At 49.8% G+C, this 9,700-nt stretch overlaps 3 non-coding genes across 3 annotated transcripts; all 3 read right to left on the bottom strand.

Moving 5' to 3' along the window:
- Positions 1-2,428: 2,428 nt before the first annotated feature.
- Trnak-cuu (transfer RNA lysine (anticodon CUU)) lies at positions 2,429-2,501 on the bottom strand. Its single transcript has one exon. It is a non-coding gene; the product is annotated as a tRNA-Lys (tRNA).
- Positions 2,502-2,791: 290 nt separating this feature from the next.
- On the bottom strand, positions 2,792-2,864 carry Trnak-cuu (transfer RNA lysine (anticodon CUU)). The gene has a single exon. It is a non-coding gene; the product is annotated as a tRNA-Lys (tRNA).
- A 290-nt stretch (positions 2,865-3,154) lies between these two features.
- Positions 3,155-3,227, bottom strand: Trnak-cuu (transfer RNA lysine (anticodon CUU)). Its single transcript has one exon. It is a non-coding gene; the product is annotated as a tRNA-Lys (tRNA).
- Between the last annotated feature and the right edge of the window lie 6,473 nt (positions 3,228-9,700).

The following is a 9,700-nucleotide window of genomic DNA, read 5'->3' as shown; positions in this document are numbered from 1 at the left end:
ACCATGTATTTTTGCCATTTTGGCTTCCGAACCTTAAAAAACTTGGGAATGCAGGATTGCCGCTTTTTGCGATCGCTGGAAAACACCACGCGTGGCCATGCAAGGTCCCTAGCGATGTCGACTCTCTTCCGCGCTGGCTGCTTGTCTACTGCGTTTAGTGCGTCAATGAAGCTTTTCCTGAAGAGAAAGCGCCTCCAGTTTTTGCGACGCCATCAAGGCACGACAAAGTTCGCGGTTGCGAATTCAACGGTGTTCTTTAAAGCTTGAAGCTCACGATGACGACGATCGAGGGCGCGTGCTATTCTTGTGGTGGTGCTTTTATGGCAAACACGCACTTCCGTCATTCCGAAGTGAAACGTCCGTTGCAAGCGCAGTGATGATGGTGATAGTATAGAGTAACATAAACTATCTAGTGGGGACGAATCACACCGGCGTGCGGCTCCATGCACTCTGTTCCGTAGCCAAGCCTGCCCAAGGCCCATCAAAGGTCAAAATGGCGGTCCGCGCTGGTTGTCCTGGAGTGTTCGGAGTGTCAGATTGCGACGAATGATCCGGGAACGTACACTGAGCCACGGCGTAACAGTGAGGACTTTAATACATGGGACTCTATGTGAGACGAAAATAACGTAGCAGCCGACCCGCCGTGGTGGCTCAGTGGCTAAGGTGTTGCGCTGCTGAGCACGAGGTCGCGGGTTCGATTCCCGGCCGCGGCGGCCGCTTTTCTGATGGAGGCGAAAAGCAAAAACGCCCGTGTGTGCGAGATTTCGGCGCACGATAAAGATCCCCAGGTGGTCAAAATTAATCCGGAGCCCTCCACTACGGCGTGCCTCATCGCCTGCGTTGCGTCGGCGCGTTAAACCCTGCAATCAATCAACGTAGCAGCCGAGAAAACGCAGCACTGAGGAACGTAAGAGAGGGGGTTCTACTGTACAGGATTTTTATATAGCTTCCCACCGTGACACAATAAATTTAGTTGCAAGTTTGCGTTGAGTGTGTCCGTTTTCTCGTAAGTCGTTGTTCTTGTTTTGCGCAATCGCACTCACGTTACAGATTACCTGCATCGCGGAGTATACCTACATTGCCATCCCTATTACGATCTTGACGGGTGTGAGTGCGCGCACGTTTCGGGAAGGCAACCAATTTGGCGCTGATGGTACCGGTTCTTACCGCTTACGACGGACTTTATGAAACCCTAGAGCAAACAATGAAACAGAACAGGTAAAATATGAATCCGAACGCGAAAATTTCGAGGTTCTTATTTGGTATGGTAAAATATCGTAGCGTTAATTGTTTGTGTGCATTTATCGAGTGTGTATGCGCTTTATCAATGTGTATGTATAGCGTGTATGCTTCAGTGTGTGCGCGTTGTTGCCGACGGGTCGCACAATGGCCGAAATCATTTGTGATGGTTACCTCAAATGATTTCCGCCATTGTGCGACCCGTCCGCAACAACAACGCGAAATTCAGTTTGGTATTTTCGAGTTTGAGTTCGAGTTCGGTTTATTCCTGCTTGGACATTGAGAAACTCGACAACGTAATCAGCCATTCTTGCTTTCCAATTACACTGCCCTTCCCCTTCCACCATAAAAAAGCTCCTCAGTTGCTGCACATGCGGGCACCAAATGGGAACTTGTTGCATTTGCTTTCGAGAGATTGTAAGTGCGGATATAAAAAGGTAAGGCAAGGACTCCAGTGCATAAGAATCAAATCAGAAGTGCGGCGAAACAGTTAAACTATTTTATTTTGCGCTTTTTGTGCCTAGATATCTGGGTAAAAAAGAGGTGGGGATGGGGAGGCGGGGGGGTGGGGTGGAGAGGACAGGCACCAAACGTATATCGTCATAACTACGACCTCACCATGCTGTATTCGGCTAAACGATAGGAAAAAAATGGTAGCGCTGTCATCACTCCTCAAAATCGTTAAAAGCGTAGGCGTGTTGAAGCGCGCGGAAATTAAAGCGGCCTTGGCGAACACGAACGTACGTTTTTTTATTGCGTCATCCCGAAGGTCCGCTGATGCATACAAAATGAGCTTACGCCAAGGGAATAGGAATCGAGCTGTTGAGAGAGTCCTTGTACTCCCGCTCCCCCCGCCTCTTTGGGCACGAAGCGGGAGGCTTCGATAATGTGCTTAGGTAATATGGCTCCACCTGCCACAACCACCGTAGACATTCCACTCGACCAGCAATGCATGCGGTAACTCTGCCACCCCAGGACATTCTTGTGTGATGTCTTTGAAAGTACGCTGGGCGTTCAAACTGCCCAAGTTATTGCGGGTTCTTTTTTTTTTCGGGATGGCGCTACAAAAAGCAGCCTGCTCTTGCTGACAGACGATACGACTTTATAAAACCCGATCACCTTTAATCCTCCATGCGGTACAGCAAATGAAGCTCACTTTGAAGGATTCAGAAAATAGAAAAAAAAAACACGCCCAACGTGGGGCTCGAACCCACGACCCTGAGATTAAGAGTCTCATGCTCTACCGACTGAGCTAGCCGGGCGGACGAATGCGCACGACGGGCAGCCCCATTATGAACACAACACATATTTAGGCGTTTTATTTTTATCTTTTTGGGTTGCACTAGTCTACTGCTGCCTCATATGCATTGATCCGCCATACCGAGCCCACACACAGCCAGTGTACGCCAACAAGATATCCCTCCTACTTTTTAACAGCCAAGCTGTTTGCCACATCGTAATTTTTCGTGTCCGCAGTTAAAATACCAAGAAATTGCCATGCGAGACAGCAAATGAAGCTCACTTTGAAGGATTCAGAAAAAGAAAAAAAACACGCCCAACGTGGGGCTCGAACCCACGACCCTGAGATTAAGAGTCTCATGCTCTACCGACTGAGCTAGCCGGGCGGACGAATGCGCACGACGGGCAGCCCCATTATGAACACAACACATATTTAGGCGTTTTATTTTTATCTTTTTGGGTTGCACTAGTCTACTGCTGCCTCATATGCATTGATCCGCCATACCGAGCCCACACACAGCCAGTGTACGCCAACAAGATATCCCTCCTACTTTTTAACAGCCAAGCTGTTTGCCACATCGTAATTTTTCGTGTCCGCAGTTAAAATACCAAGAAATTGCCATGCGAGACAGCAAATGAAGCTCACTTTGAAGGATTCAGAAAAAGAAAAAAAACACGCCCAACGTGGGGCTCGAACCCACGACCCTGAGATTAAGAGTCTCATGCTCTACCGACTGAGCTAGCCGGGCGGACGAACGCGCACGACGGGCAGCCCCATTATGAACACAACACATTTTTGGGTATTTTACTTTTATCTCCTTTTATTGATGATTGATTGATTGTAGGGTTTAACGCGCCGACGTAACGCAGGCGATGAGGCGCGCCGTAGTGGAGGGCTCCGAATTAATTTTGACCAGGGGATGTTTAACGTGCGCTGAAATCTCGTACACACGGGCGTTTTTGTTTTTCGCCTCCATAAGAAAAGCGGCCGCCGCGGCCGGGAATCGAACCCGCGTCCTCGTGCTCAACAGCGCAACGCCTTAGCCGCTCAGCCACCGCGGCTGGTTTTTATCTCCTTTGGTTGCACTAGTGTGCTGTAGCATGAGGGGGCGCTTTCAACGTGTGCGGATGGCTCCCACATCGGCTTCGCCTTTCGACCTCAGTAGGTGCTATTCTACCGCTAGTGACCCACGAGTTGAATCATCGTGTTTGTGAAGTGCTGAGCTATGCACCCTGGTGTAGGTACGACCTTGGTAGGTCTACTGGGGAACTTATTGTAAGCGAAGACATTTCTCAGGTGAACTGAGCCTAACCAGCACCACGCCGTTGCTGCATTCGCCGCTGCTGCGGCCCGCCAGGTTGGGGCTACAGAGGGAACACAGCAAGAGGCCACCGCTACAGTGTCCCTCCAAGCTCCCGCACCTGTGCCTCAGTGCAGCATCGAAGCAGCAATAACCCCAGACTTTGGCAACCCATCATCCCGAGAACCCTCTACCCCGCATCGGAGCAAATGCTCTCTACCAGGCTTTGGACATGAAGCCGTGATGGACTACGACCAGCAAGACGAGCATATATACCACACCAAAAGGACAACCAGACGGTGACCCCCTTCCAACGAGGCCACGGAACCAAACGGCTGCATCAGCAACGATCAGCAAGACAGACCGGGTAAGTCAGCCTCGTTCGGTACTCACGCTCAGACCACTTACTAAAAAGCACATGCACGACATACCGAAAAGCTCGTTCGCACATCTCATTGGCACCCCGGCACCCCAAGCATACCTCCCATAAATAGCTTCCCACAGATATGAAGTAGCAGGCAACTGCATACACATCCCGGTATACGACAACGAACATGCTAAGCGAATAGCTCAAACAACAACCATACAAGCAAGGCAAAACGGCAACGTAACCAAGATTCCTGTCGAGATCAAGAGTTCTTATCACCGTCCCAACACGACGCGTAGAGTCATCGATGTTGAACCCAATGAGTCGAATGAAGAAATCCGGAAATGGCTGCGCTGCGAACAGGCTGAAGTCATCAATGTGCAGAGAATTGGCAAGACAAATAGGGCGGTCGTTACCTTTGACTCCCCAACACTCCCAAAGGTTGTCAAATATTATACGACAATAGTAAAAGCAGCTGATTATCACCCAAAGCGCATGGTGTGCTACAACTGCCACCACACTGGCCACATGGCGAAATACTTTCCCCACAACACCGTCTGTCGCAAATGCGGCAGAAGCCATGATGAAACACAGGAATGTGACCCAACAGTCGACTGTGCTCCATGTAAGGACACTGGCCACAAAGTAGTTAGCCCGCAATGCCCCAGTCGCATTTCAACGCACGCCGAGTAAGGATGCGGCTCAGGGCATTTCACGGGCCGACCGAGTGGCGCATTCAGCAAACCACGCCAGCGACGCTCACATAACAACACCCAATGGAACCCCTAAATAAGATCGCCAACCATCGACGTCAGCCGAATACGTCAACGCGAGCATCCTCGCCCAGCTGGCTTCTATGCGCAAAAAACCTGAACATTTGAGAAAAGAGAATCAAGAAATCAAGAAGGCACTCGCAGAGAAAACACAACCAGCACCCCCCCCCCCCCCCCCCCCCCCAGTCCTCCAGACCCAACAACTCGACTAAACACTGCAGCCCAAGCATCAAACGTACGCCCACGTCCCAAACTAAACTTGACCCGGAACTCGTGCAACTGCTCTCAGTTATCCGATCTGACATCCAAAAGGAACGTGCAGCCCGCCAAGGAGACATTGGCGAAATTCGCGCTCTTCTTGAAAGCCATATGGACAACGGCCATGATGAAGCGAATCACTAGCCAATTACCTCAGCTGGACCCCATTCAAGAACCACCTCGCAAAGTACCGCCACGCAGCAATTCCCGAAATTAATGATGCCAAAAACCATAATACCACTGTGGAACTTCCGGAGCCATTTACGAAATTCAGCCATACTGCCACAAAAGATTCAGCAGCTCAAGCCACTTTTCATCATCCTACAAGAACCGCGCACCATGCCTTCGATTAGTGGGTATGTAACATACTCGGATCCCGCAGTCACATGCAAACCAGGCCAACCTGGACACTCCGCTACCAGGACACCTGGGTACTCAGTAATCCTCGTCAAGAAAGGACAAATTAAACGTCCAGGACTCACGTCCCAGCACCATGAGGCAATAGTGGTTCGAAGCAGGCTCCCAGAGGGAAACCAAATAATTGTTCCTTCGGCTTATTCCAGACCCAAAACTGGCACCGCTCGCAATTCATCCTTCCTGCGGGTCACCCAACTAGTTCATCAACATCCAAACATACCAGTCATAATTGGAGGCAACTTCAATGCAAGAAGCACAACGGGGGGATACGGAACGGCGGACATCAGAGGAAAACTTCTGGAAGACGTGATGGAAATGAGTAACCTCACGCTCGTGAACGATCTCACTGAAACCACAAGAATAGGGCTGCATGCCTCCCAAAAAGATAATACACCGGAACTCAAGTTTGCCTCTCTTGGGCTCGTAAACGCATGGAAAATTTCTGACACAACTTGCGGTAGCGACCACTTCCCCATAATATATTACCTTCGTGGGAAATGACTAAGAACGACCAAAACTCTGGAATTAACGAACTGGATGGCTTTTCATGACAGCCTCAACCAAATCTCTGACCCATCCGCCGATTTTCATACTCATTTTGAGCACATCGAAAATGCTTCGCGAGCTTCGAATCAAGATGTCGACTGACTGACTGACACACCGACTGACTGACACACCGACCATGGACAACCATTTCGCCAATCTGGGGCAGCATGCCAACACCTCCCGCGCAAATACAGACAAATGGAAAAACGTCACTGCGATCTCATGAAGTTGCGACGGCAATACAAGCTGATTCAAGAGTACCAACAACAGCTTTCCAACGACTACTGGAAAGAGCTATGCTCGAGTTTAGGAAATAAGCGCGGCCTGTCGAAACTCTGGAAAATTTACAGAGGAATGGCGGGTAAAGGAAAGCAGCACATCCCGTTATTCTCAACGCTCACACTACACAAGGGTCCCGAGACGGTGGAACGAGAGATTTTCTCGGTGCTTTTCCCACCTGCCAGTAGACAACCTAGTGTCTACCTCCCCATTGTTGACATTGACAATGAAGATTCATCACTGGACAGCCCATTCACGGTGGCAGAGCTCCGCACTGCAATCAGACCGGGTGAAGCGAGATCGGCGCCGGGACACGGCGGTATTACCTGGCAGCACATCCGAAACCTCGATGAAGCTTACTTGGAACAACTACTGGTGCTCGTAAACCACTCGGAGTACACAGGCGAGATTTCTGACGACCTTAAGCTATCCCTAATCAACCTAATCCCGAAAGCTGGAAAAGACCCATAAGTACTTTCCAACCTAAGACCCAAATCACTTACACCTTACTTTGTGAAAGTTAATCGAACGCCTTATTAACAACCGAATACAATACCCCCTGGAATATGTCAACCATTGACTTCACCCTTCCCAAACGGGATTGCGGCCGCATTTGGGAACGCAGGACTGCCTTTGGCTGCTGCGCACCGTCATCAACAGATCGCCCTAAAACCGCGAACTTCCCGACTACGTCCTAACTGTGGACCTTAGAAAGGCATTCGACAGTCAGTCAGACCACAATTCTGGATGAACTAGCTCAAGCCTTTCCCAGCAAAAAAGCGCAAATATGGATCCGAAACTTCCTTCACAACCGCCCCATACAACTCAACAGCAAGCTCACCAGCTGGACACCTAACACCTATTAAGTTAAACCTGGACTAACGAACCTCTATGTAACGAATTCCTGGATTTAACGAAGTTTTTCCATTCCCCTTTACCAGCCCCATTGAAACCCATGCGTTTGCGACCTCTATGCAACGAAGGCGTTGCGAGGGTTAACCTTGATGTAACGAATTTGCTACACTGATGAGACATTGGCTTTTGTACTTTTTCTGAAAAATCGGCTGGAGAAAGGGACTAATTTAGAGAATGTCGCCCTCACCGCGAACTGTGCGTTTCCACGTGCAAGGCCTGCCTTTCGGCGTGTAGTCACGCGTCTCGACTGCTATATGTGGTGTCGGTTCGTCAGTGGTTATTTCTGCTGTCAGAAAACGAAAAGTTTTGTCTTTCCAAGTCAAGTTCCAAATTTTAAATGCCGTCCCCCCGGCGAGAAAGAAGAACGTCGCCGCCCGGTGCACTATCTTAGCTAGCCCCCTCTCACCAATTTTGAGTTCGGAAAAGAGCACGGAGTTCGCGAAAAAACGTCCTCCATAAGTTTGGTCCTTGAAATGCGCTAAGGCACCTAAAAGGGTCAAAAGCAAAAGCGATACCTAAGGTATGCGCTTGTGAATACTGTGGTAAGGTACCTCGCTTCTTTGGAGTGCCGTGTAGCGACTGAGCTCGTGGGAAAGGAGCAGGCGGAAATCGCGCAGTTTGTCACTGTTAAATAAACCTTTGAAGGGTGAGTTCACCGTCAGTAATGTCTAGCATTTTGGTTTCATTTCTGCTTCATTCACGCTAGCCTTAACTCGAAACCTGCATGTTAAGAAAACCTGTATGTAACAAAAATTGCGAATTTTTGTCAACTTCGTTATATCCAGGTTTAACTGTACAACGACAAGGGAGTGCCGCAGGGCACTCCCTTGTACCGTTTCTTGCACCGTTCCTCTTCAACATAGTCATGGCAAAACTGGCTAAAAGTCTTCAACAAAGAACGCCGGCCAGATTTGCAATATACGCCGATGACGTCACAATATAAGACTATTCAACGACAACAGACATGCTCACCGAGCTACAGGCATCAGTAAACACCCTGGAGGCGTGAGCACCACAACTGGGTCTTGACCTCGCCGCTGAAAAGACTGAACTTCTCATGGTTTCAAGCACGAACAAAGCTCACCCCACAGGAGATGCCTTGCTCTACATTAGAGACACGAAGATACAAATGAAACGTGGGCACGTACGGCTACTCGGACTCCCGCTAGCCAGCCGCAACAGGCCCAAGGTATAGATTACAGAGCTGAGACGACAATGGGAGCCAATGATGAAATTGATATAGCGCCTCTCCAATAAACACGGAGGGGCGAGTCAAAAAGCCTGCCTAACGATGGCACGTTCGGTCGCAATTGGCACTTTCGCATACGAAACCCCTGTCTAAAAGCTGAATAAGACCAAACCAAACACATTCAGGTGCTCCACAGAGTCACATTGCGTACCATAACGGGCCTCCCAATACACACAAAAAAGGCAGCCCTTGAGCTGGCAGTGGCACTTCCTCCCATCGTTGTTGTAATGAAAGAAGCAAAAGACCAAGCAGACCGCAAACGAGGTATTAACCGCCAAGGGTTGCTTCTCAAAACATATGACGAACAAAAACACGCCCCAACAATTGAGCTCCCCGTCCCCCTTGCACCCCGGTCGATATCAGACAGCATTGAAAGTCACCTCAGCAAGACAATCCCACGGGCTCTTCCAGCAACCAGATCTCAACGTATTCACTACCTGATGACGTCCAAACTGCCAAATGAAATTGATATCTTCACCGATACAAGCGTGACTCCCACACATATCGGTGCAGCGTGGACATGTCCCGAAAATCCATCTTTTAACGGGCAAATATATTTCAAACGAAACGATGGAACCTTATCAGAAGGAGAACTTCACGCCATAAGCAGCGCGATTAGCCACAGCTGCTATGAACTCGATGTTAAACCACCACACAGCGTGCGCATCTTGACAGATTCATTCGCGGCAATCCAAGAACTGCTTAAAGGCCAACTGCACTCAAATTTCACCTCGGCCAAATTTATTTTTAATGCGTAGTAAGTACCCCCAAATAAGCTGGGACACAAGTGGTAGCCCCGTGAAACGCCTCGTTAATCAGTGAGAAGCGTTTAAAAAAGCTCCGCCGCAGACCACTCTGCACCTGCCGGCGGATCGCGTAAACAGGCATGACGCGCCTCTGACGTTCCAGCCGACGGTGGCTTTTTCCTCTGGCCAGCCACGCAGCGGGACAACCGGTCGAGCTCTGCTGCCCCGTGCGCGCGTAGAGCTTGCGCGCAGACATTCTCCCGAACTGGTGACCGTCCGGCCGCTCGCTGGACGGCTGCAACGTCACTGCAATGGCCGCGCTCTCCTCGGTTTCGGTTTCAAAATCGCCGATTTTTGCTGGCGGCTTGCGG

The sequence above is a fragment of the Haemaphysalis longicornis genome, unplaced genomic scaffold (assembly GCF_048455015.1).
Source record: "Haemaphysalis longicornis isolate Haplotype H1 unplaced genomic scaffold, Haemaphysalis longicornis Haplotype H1 scaffold_1, whole genome shotgun sequence".
Taxonomy (NCBI): domain Eukaryota; kingdom Metazoa; phylum Arthropoda; class Arachnida; order Ixodida; family Ixodidae; genus Haemaphysalis; species Haemaphysalis longicornis.
Note: the sequence above shows the minus strand (reverse complement) of the source record. Positions and strands in the feature narration are given on the sequence as shown.